This window comes from Tenrec ecaudatus, chromosome 2 (genome assembly GCF_050624435.1).
Source record: "Tenrec ecaudatus isolate mTenEca1 chromosome 2, mTenEca1.hap1, whole genome shotgun sequence".
Taxonomy (NCBI): domain Eukaryota; kingdom Metazoa; phylum Chordata; class Mammalia; order Afrosoricida; family Tenrecidae; genus Tenrec; species Tenrec ecaudatus.
This window is the reverse complement of record NC_134531.1, coordinates 158,477,044-158,487,389: the sequence shown is the minus strand read 5'-3', so window position 1 is coordinate 158,487,389 and position 10,346 is coordinate 158,477,044. Positions and strand designations below refer to the sequence as shown.

The following is a 10,346-nucleotide window of genomic DNA, read 5'->3' as shown; positions in this document are numbered from 1 at the left end:
GAGGCACAGCGGCGGCAGAGGGTGAAGTCAATTTCACACGTTATTAGTCAGTTCGGGGCCAATTGAGGCCATCCTGAAACTGGGCTGAGGCCTCCCCCTCCCTCCTCCCTCCACCAGCCTCCCTCGCCCCAACATCTTCTCTGTTGAAGATGCAGAGGCAGTTTATCTGTGTGTGTGTGTGTGTGTGTGTGGTTGTTTTGAATTCTCTCTAGTTCCATAATTCCAAGTGCCACAGGAGTTGGGAATCCCTTTCGCTCTGCAAGATAACGCTGCAGTCTGCACAGCAGGCAAAACAGGCCAAGAGGTGAGCCGGTGGGTGGGCTCCAGTGGACCCTGCTATTCATCTGTCTATTCATGTGCCCATCATGCATCCGACAGACCGGTAGTGAGCCTACTATGTGCTGGCACACAGATTTGGGTATTACATCTTAAAAAAAGCAAAACACCCCCATGTCTTCCCAGAGCCTCACTCCATTGTTCATTCACCCCACAGTTCTATGCTGAGCATCTACCGAGCACCAGACAGGCTCTGGCACACAGTGCCAGTGTGACAGACGGACATAGTCCCTTCCCCTCCTGGAACTGACTCTGTGAGTGAGATCCTCACATGAAAACAGCAGTTTCAACACAGAGAAAAAAAGCAACTGAGCTAAGCAAGGAGGGCATTTTGGAGGAAGAGGCATGCCACTGAGGCCTGAAGGACACCTTAGTGGGGGTAGGAGAGTGGGGGGTAGGGTAAGGAAGCAAAGTGGGGGGTTACCCTAAATGGAAGAGTGTGTGCAAAAGAGGCCAGGGAAGGTGATGTAGACGATTTGATGCAGCCAAACACAGAGATCCAGGAGGGAATCAATAAGTAAGTAGTGGTCATGATCACCAGGAAGCCAGGTGACCTTGAAGTCCCGGGGGACACGGAAGGAGTGACGTGGTCAGGTCTGAGTTTCTGAAAGTTGCCCTGGTCTGGCCATATGAAGTGGGGAGGAAGACAGGAGGGCGGAGAGTTGGGTGGGGGGAGGGGGAGCTGTTAGAGGCCACCCAGGTGATTGCTCACGGGGTGTTTGCGGGCAGTGGGCATGTCAAAAGGGGGGTGTCTCTGGGAGAGCTGAGGATGCCATGCTCTGTGGGAGCTGTCCACAGGCCAGGTGGGTGACTAGAGACTGGGCTGGGGGCCAAAGGAAGCTGAGTCCAGGACATGCTCTGCTCGTGTTAGCTGTGTGGCCATCAAAAGGGGGGAGGGGTGCATAGAGGATGGTAGGTGGGGGGGGGCGGCATTTGAGAAAAGAGTCCTGGTGGGACAGCAGTTAAGTGTTCAGGTGCTAACCCAAAGGCCAGAGTTTTGAACCCACCAACTGATCTTTGGGGGCAGGGATGTGTCAGTCTTTTGTGAAGGCTGCAGCCTTGTGAACAGTACGGCACGGTTCTCCCTAGCCTATAGGGTTGCTGAGTTGGAATCCACTTGGTGGCAGTGGCTTGGAGTTATACATTTGGGTTTGGTTCCATTTCTCTGATTTGCTGTTCCAAAGACTGCCTGAAGGCTCTCTGGATAGTGGGCTGGGGGGTGACAGGCTCAGGTGGGGCCAGCGTGGCCAGCCAGGAGCCACTGCAGTGGTCCAGGGGAGTGGCGACAGGGGCTTCATCTGGAGTGGAGGCTGTGGAGAAGGGGCCGGTAGGCCTATGCTGGGGAAGGTCTGGGAGGTACAGCTGATAGGCCTTGATGAAGGGTGGAAGGTGAAGGTTGGGTGAAGGAGAGGAATCAGGGATGGGCCCCAAGCTTAGGGCAAGGGGGACTGGGGTGGGGGGCGGCACTGGGGTTGCAGAAGGAATGGAAGGAGGGAAAAAAATCAAAAGTCCTCTTTGACCTCAAAATGAACATACGAACATCAAGCGCCTCGCACAGAGACTAGCAATAGGAGGGCTCTTGGTGTGAATGAGCAGACAGTCTGCTCTCAGCAGATCCCATGAGGCTTCCCTCACCTGACGCCGGCCCAATTCTGCCCTGGGTCCTTCCTGATGCTGACGCTTGCTCTGGGCAATATGCGTAGAGCTCGAGACAGGAAAAGGCCTCTCTCTGGAGGCAGGGCCAGGCCTGTCCAGAGGTGAACAGAGAGAGCGCCAGAAGGGAGGGACCCAGCTCCTTCCTCGCCTCCTCCTTCCCAGTGTTCTCTCATATCCCTGTGGCCTCCAACACCCAGAGGTCACCGAGGACCACTGAGAACACCTGGATTCAAGCAAAGCAAAACCCACTCCCTGTCCAGGGGCCAGAACAGCCCTGCAACCAGCACAAGTCTAGAAGTCTGACCATCTGGGCCGAGACCCTTCGCCTGACTTCCCTCTCCCAGGGCTCCCTACCACGCTCCCCACTCCCCATTTTATCTTCCTGAATCCCAGCCTCACAGGCGGCCATCGAAGGGCCCCCACCTCCACCCCCGCACCCAGAACCACGAGGGCAAAAAAGGTTTCCATCTCTCGTGCTTATATTAGTCGACGTTTTGCATGTTCACGTCTTCTGTACAAGTTCTATTCATTTCTCTTTAACTTGTTCTTGTGAATGAGGTGGGAGTTTTTGCTTTCAACAACTTACACCACGCATCAACACGCCACCCTCCATGACTTGTCCTGTTCTCCCCCTGGCCCCGCCCCATCTCCCTCTGGTAGGGTACTGTCCTCCTCACCTGTATGTTCACACCTTGCCAGGTACCCTACATCGAGCCTAGTGCTCCTCCTTCCCCACCCAGTCCTTTCCTGCCCCTTTCAAACTCGCTGCCATTAAGTCGTTCCAACTCAGTGTCCCTACAGGACAGGGTCAAACTGCCCCTGTGGTTTCCTGAGACTGTAACTCTTTACGGGAGGGGAAGGCCTCATTTCTCCCGAGGAGGAGCAGCTGGTGGTTTCGAACTGTTGACCTTCCTATAACAGCCTAACACGGAACCACTGCGCTACCCAGGCTCCTCCTCCCTGGTAGCCATCACCGTGTTTCTTATGGCAACAACAGCTGCTCTTCATTTCTTATATCGGGGTCTCAGTCAATATTTGGCCTGTTGCGGCTGATTAACTTCACCCAGCATAATGTCCTCCAAAGAAAAGCTTCATTTCTTAACGACCACCACAACAAAGTCTCTTTTCTGCGCCAGCCTCTTCGGGTGTTGGCCTGAAGGATGAGAAGCCGTGTACCTCAAGAGTGAGTGCCCCCAGGAGCCATCAGAGCTGGGTCTCCCAGTCGGGGTTTGAGGAAGTGGAGCAGAGATGGGAGGAATTGATACAGTTCCAACTCAATGTTCACTTTCGTCTGAAACAATGTATCCCCTGCATGCTACAATACATTGCGGGTGAGAGCCCATCGAGACTGTTGGCTAAGGGGAGTCATGACGCCTGAGCGGAAGTGAGGTGGACAGGCCTTGAAATCTCTGGTCTAGGAGAGAGGGAGGTGTTTGCATTTTTGGTTTGCAGTTGCTGCTCTGACCCATGCCTTTTTAGGGGCTTTCTGGGGGCTGAGGAAAATGGAAAAAAGAAGTGAAGATGGAAACATATAAAACTCAGAGGGGGAGGTGTGCCCTTCCCCTGCCCCCAGCCTCAGCAGGGCTGCCCACAGCTGCGTGGTCAGCACCTTGGGGAGGCACGGCGGCAGTGAAGCAATCCGACGGCCAGCACGTGTCACAGAGAGGATCTGAGGACACGGCAGCCGTGACGTGCACAGATATGACCTTTGACCTCTGAAGGCACACACGATCTTTCAGTTTTGAAAGCGTTCCTACGGCAAGGGGGTGGGTATTTTAGGAGAGTTCCAGCTGGCCGAGGGCCAGGACCGCAGGCACTGGGGAAAGCTGGAGGTGGCACAGGCAGGCAGCCCAAGAGGGGGTGGGGGGGGGCTGCCGTGGCCAAGAAGCTAGCATTCACTAGCCGTTCACGAGTACCAGACCAGGGGCTCGATCTTCAGGGCTTACCCTGTTTGGACATCCTTGGAGGCAGGACCACGCATCTTTCCTGGTTTGCATCAAGTGCAGGAGCAATTCAGCAACCTGTCTGAAAGAGGCCACCTGGCACACCGGTGTTAACACTGAACTCAAACCCCAGCGTTTGCCTGTGGAGTCGGGGCTTCTAATGACCACCGGCAAGTCCCAACTCCCTCTTCATCCCAGAGGCCCCTCCCACGTGGAACGCCACCTAGGTCCCGAGGGCCAATCCTGTCCCCGCAGCTGACCCAAAGGGAGACCTTTAACCCACCCAGAGGCCCCATGGAAGAAAGCCCTGGTGATCCACTTATATAAAAATGACCCCCAAGAAGAATCTGAGGGGTGCTTCTGTTCTGTGACACAGGGCAGACTCACGGCAGCTAAGAACACCAACAGGGACTCAACGAACCTCCACCCCACCCCAGCCCCAGACTGCTGGCAAAGGAGGGATCTTGGGTCCAATTCCCAGCCCTGCCATGTTCTCCATGTCCCCCCTGGGCCTGACACTGGAGCCTCCAGACTGTACACTTGAACTCCAACCCAGAGACCGAAGCCCTCCTGCCCAACCTGACTTTGACTTCTGCCTTTCCTGGACTTGAGAAGCTGTTTCCCCCTCCCCCCCACACCCCCTGGGACTCCAGTGGCTGCTGGACACTGCTCCCTCCCCCACATCCCTGGAGCATAGGCCCAGGGGACCTCGCCATGCCCTTCAAACTGGACAACTCCTTCACCTGACTTGACCTCCAACTGACCCTGGCGGCTGGATGGTGTCCCCAGCCCTGGCCCTGCCCTGAGGGTGAGCTCTGGGGCTCCGTTGCTACGCTCCACTGGCTGGCCTCCTGAATGCCCACAGGACATCCTGAATGTCCACGGTGCCCGCCGCTGCCAAGGCGAGTCATGTTCTGTTCCGTTTTCAGCTTGCAGCCCTGCCAGCCCCCGATGTGCCCAGTACTATGTTAAGCACGTGAAGCGAGGACCCTCGGGTGGCCCGAGAGCAGTCGGGAGGGACTGAGTTTATTGCATTGGCCTGCTGGTCTCAGGAAGCCCTGAGACACCAGATTTAAAACAAGCAACCGCTTCTCTGTGCAGGAGTCCCCTCCCACTGCCTGGCCCTGGCCTCACTGGCACCCCTGAGCCAGGCTCAGATCAGGGATTGCCGAGGCACTGCGGCTGGAAGTTGGTGGCCAGCGCCCACCCCCAGGGCTGCGGGGCTCACCCTGCCTGCCTCTGCTCTCACAGCAATCAGTCACCACCTCCCCCTTGGGCTCCACCCTCTGCTATGGGGCTCCCAGGAGCAACCCCAGATGCCCCCAGATGCGGGGAGCTCAGCACACTCCCAAGGCCACTGACCCTGGAACCGGAGCCACTCACAGGCTGGGGCTGAAGCACTTCTGAGAGCGCAGGGACAGTGGGGGCGGGGGTGTGTGTGTGCTGGGAAGTCCTTTGACCCAGGGAGGTGCAGGCAGGCTTGGTGGCTGCCCAGCCTTCAGGGGGGAAGTACATGGGTCCCACCGTCCCATCAGTCAACTCCTTTCTGCATGCCCACCCGGCTGCTGCGTGTTAGGCACTGTCGAGCCCGGAACAGAGCCCTCTGTGCATTTTGATGAGAGGGATTGGAATCCAGGGAGTGGGTTGTGCAGGTGAAAGGCAATCTGAGGAGCATCCCAGAGACTAGCCCCAGCAAAGAGACACCAGCACCCAAGGGAGGAGGGGCTCGGGGGAGAGATGTGATTGGCACCCAGGAGCTGGGCCACCTGACAGAAATGCGAGCCTAGCCAGGCCTGCTTGCAGCCCCTGGGCACACTGGGCAGGGGCGCTGGGGGGTTGGAACCTGGTGGGAGACCCAGTCACTGCCAAAGATGCCACCTGAATCGATAGGAGAACAAATAAATGCCTTGGCTTTTCTCTTCCTCCCACCTGCCAGTGCCCGTCACTGGCCAAAGCTCCTGGGAAACCAGAGAACAGGGCCCTGGGAAACAGAGTCCCCCACCGGACAGGACAGAGCAGGGCAGTGAGCAGCCGGAGAGCAAGTCAGGAATGAGCCGTTCCGAAGGGGGAGCCGTGGCCCCCACGTGCCCAAGCACCAGGCCTGCCACCACGGTTTCCAGCGGTGCTTCCACTCAAGGATGACCAGACGCTGAGGGCCACCGGCAGGACAGGCAGGCCCCAGGTGGGGGCCCCAGGGGGCTGCCCAAGACCGTGGGTGTTACTGACCAGCACAGCCGGGCTCCTAAGGCAGCACAGGAGGGCCAAGGTGGGTAGTTTGCTCTTGGAGATTTCAGCGAGGAGACCCGGAAGGGTGGGCGCTCCTGACTGCAGAGGCCCTCGGCCACAGCCAGACGACCGGCTCCAGCAGCATGAAGTGTGTGCAAGTCAAGCCTGACCCTCGTCTGCTGAGTGCAGTGGACAGTGGAACGCCCCACAGCTGGAGAGAGCCAGAGAGGGCTGGGGACTTGAGTCCACGGGCACTGCCCCGCACAGGACCCTGTCCACCCTGAGGGGCCTGGCAGCCCCAGGAAAGGCCCAGGAAGACCTCTGAGTGTCACAATCGGATGACAGTCTCTGAGGAAATAACCTCTGCCTGGGGGAGTGAGCCTGGCCTTGTCTCCGCTCCACATTCAGAGAGACAGACAGGCCCTGCCAACTTCCCTCCAAACGTCATGCCATCGCTCCTCAAGCCCCCATCATGACAACTGTCTATTGAGGGGGACCCCTGGTGGTAGTTGTTACATGCTGGGCTGCAGTTGGACACCACCGGCAGGTCCTCAGGAGAAAGACTGGGCTTTCTACTCCCGCGGACAGGTACAGTCTCTTGGACACTCACAGGGGGCCGCTATGGGTCAGCACAGAGTTTGGTTTTGGGTTTATATAGAAGGAGCCCTGGTGACATAGTGGCTAGTTCAAACCCACCATTAGCTTGTGGGGAGAAAGATGAGACTTTGTACCCCCAGAAAGAGTTACAGTCTTGGAAACCCACAGGGGCGCTTCTGCAGTGTCCTATAGGGCACGGTGAGCCAGAATCAACTCGATGGCGCCCCCCAGCCAGTGATCTTCTTGTGCTCTGCGTCACTGCCTGTGGCTGCAAGAGTCTGAAGAAGGATTTATGAACTAGTATCAGACTGACGGGCTTGAGCTGGACCGGGCTGGGATGTTTTCCTTATACAATTCTTGATGTAGAGCTCTCTCTTACACATATGTGAATGTCATTGGATTTGTTTCTCTAGTCAACCAGCCTAACACAGGGACTGAGTAAAGTGGGGACACATAAAGACGGGAGACTTGAGCGGTAAATCTAGACATGGTAACCGGATTAATGGTTTCTTTGGATAGGGCGGGGGATGGTGGCGGAAAATGGGGAGCTAATAACAATGAGCGTAAGAACGAAAAAGATGTTCTAAAATGTGATTGTGGTGGTGATCGTACAATTCTTCTTCATACGACGGCACTAATGAGTTGTACAATTTGCATATTATATGCCAGTAAAACTGTTAAAATAACAATCAAATAAAAACGTAAACTATGATTTTAAAAATAGGATTGGAGACTAACTCTTCGGAGCAGACACCCCCTCTTCGGGGACAGTCAACCCCCACAACCTCCCCACCGAAGATTCTACACCAACAACTAAAAATAAATCAAACAAACCCCAAAACTGGTTTCTTTTGAAAAATCCTATCTGGAACGATTGGACTCTTATTTCAATGTGTCAACACCAATTGGGTGCTTGCTTCAGCAACACATGTGCTTAAATTGGAACGATCCAGAGATTAGCAAGGCCCCTGCGCAAGGATGACACGCAAAAGCAAACAAACAAAAACAGTTGGCGCCAAGAAGCTGTGGTTCCTTTTTAGTGAGGGGGCCTGCTCTGATCAGACACTTTCCCACCCACCGCAAAGTCTTCCACCTGGCCCCTTCTACAAGCTGACAGCCGAGAGCCAGGGGTGTTGCTCTTTGATCCCAGGGGTACCTCCCACCCCTCATCGCAACTGATCAACAGCACCCTGCTGCCACCTGGTGGTCAGAGCTCACACGCCTTACGCTGACAAATGGGTAATGCTACCGTGACATGCATGAGCATTTGCACTAATGTTGCAATGTTTCATTGGTCTATGTGAGAACAGAAGTTGTCCCATTTTACAGATGACAAAATGGGCGAGTTAGGTTCAGAAATTTCCAGTCGGAAAACAGATGAGCAGTTTTAAGTGAATTAATTGTCCTGACCACAACTCCCTCAGGTGTCCCTGGGTGTCTCTTCTGCCTGGGACATTTTAGGCTCTTCTACCACAAGTGCTAAATGACACGCATACTTGAGCTGAGCCTGCTGTAGGGGCTCAGAGACCCCTCGAGATAAGCCAGAGCTCTACAAGGAGTCCTTCAGGGGCAAATGGGAGATCCTCCCAGATCAAACTTCCTCACACAGGAATTTGTGAGTGAGTTACTTGCCTGAGATCAAGAAAGCCCTGGTGGCAAAGTGCTTATGTGTTGGGCTGATAACTGCAAGGTCAGCAGTTTGTAACCACCAGCCCCTTCTTGGGAGAAAGATGAGGCTTTCTACTCCCATAAAGAGTTGCCGTCTCAGAAACTCACAAGGGCGGTTCTACCCAGTCCTGTAGGGTTGCTATGAGTCAGAATGGACTCAATTGCATTGAGTTCAAATTTGGTTTATTATGGTCAAGTAGGTCTTGAACCCAGGTTTTCTAGGGTAAAGTGATAGCCACTTTTCATACCACCAAGGAGGAAAGGCCTGGTGATCTACACACCTAGGGTCACTCATAAACTGGAGCTGACTCAACAACCTGTGTGTGTGTGTGTGTGTGTGTGTGTATACATACATATGTGTGTATGTGTATATCCACATACAGGACCCCTGGTGGTGTTGTAGGTTATGTAGTGGGCTACAAACCACCAGGTCAATAGTTCTATACCACCAACCACTTCATGGGAGAAAGATGAGGCTTTCTACTCTCATGAAGAGTTACCATCTCAGAAACCCACAAGGGTTGTTCTAGTCTGTCCGGTAGGTTTGCTATGAGTCAGAATTGACTCAACGACAGCGAGGATTTGTTTATATATATACACGCATGCACACATAGTTTCCCCATCAAAAAGGAGAGAGATCTTTTGAAATCTCTTGTAAGCCAAAATGGTATAGAGAAGCAATAAACATTTGTTAATATGGGGAATTTTTTGAGCATTCCCAAACTTTGAGCGACCCTACTTAATTATGGAAGAAAAAGACATTAGAAGGGTGCAGGGGACTGGCTGCCAGTCTTGCTTAAGAAGAGCCCTCTGGAGTTTACTCAACAGTAAGGTTTTACAGTAATAGGGCTTGCAAACCTCTTGCTAGGCCATACAGTACAATGGGCAGTGTGTTCATTCGAATATCCTGAGCCCTCGAGGGGGACACGTCAAAGGCGAGGCCTGGCAGGACAGTGAACAAAAGGTGTCCCTCACTCAAGAACGGGAGACAGAGGCAGCGGATACTTTGATAAGTGTCCTTCTTCACAGTGTCTGTAGGAGACCCCTCGTCATTTCATGGGGGATATGTGTGAAGAACGTGCATTGCCTAGAGGATACCTATGATTGGCCCCTATCAATCTTGCCCTCTAAACACTCCTGCCATTTTCCAAGCACTGTAGTCAGAGTAGAGGATGGCGTGGAGAACAGGCCGTGGGCGCCTTCCTCCAGGCCCCCAGCCCCCCAGGCCCCACACATCTGGATATATTGCAAGGGTTCGAGGCCTAAACGACCCACCAAGGGATCCAACTATCCAACGGTGAGCCACACAAATTCCGAGACGTTTTCCCTCTGCGGTTCTTTATTCCCAGGAGTGCACCCCAGTCGCATCAAGCACGCGCGTGAGATTAAGCAAGAGCTCATCCGCCTCTCCTTTGGTATTGTAGTCTTGCCTGCACATCCCAAACTGGCTTGACGCCCAAAGGGTGAAAGCCTCGCTCCACCAAGGGGAGTGAAGGGCGCCCTGGTGAATGAGTCTTCAGTGCCTGGAAGTCTGGTTCTGTTCAGCATGGTTCGTGCACCACAGCCCAAAGGTGACATAGGTAAGACGCGGCGCAACGGTTCGAGGCATTTTGGTGGAAGGCACATGACACAGAGGCCCCAGGAGGCACCTTTTCAACATGCATCTCCTCACCCTTCAGTGACTTTCCATCTCTCTCCCTAGCCCATGGGAAGCCATAAGCCAGGTGCCACTGAATACATGTCTTTTCCCTTTGTGACATAGACTCGGCTCTCTCCCTTATGCCGACGAGAACATCCAATGTTCATGCAGATCCCTTTTAAAGGCACTTAATAAATATACATTCTGGGATCTGACGGAATAGGCTGTCCTAGTTCAAACCACCTCTAAAGTCGCCTGCTCAGCAGAGGCTGTTGGGAACG

General features: G+C 54.3%; 1 non-coding gene across 1 annotated transcript; it reads left to right on the top strand.

Moving 5' to 3' along the window:
- The first annotated feature begins 7,667 nt into the window (after positions 1–7,667).
- On the top strand, positions 7,668–7,772 carry LOC142442001 (U6 spliceosomal RNA). Its single transcript, XR_012783271.1, has one exon. It is a non-coding gene; the product is annotated as a U6 spliceosomal RNA (small nuclear RNA).
- Positions 7,773–10,346: the final 2,574 nt, after the last annotated feature.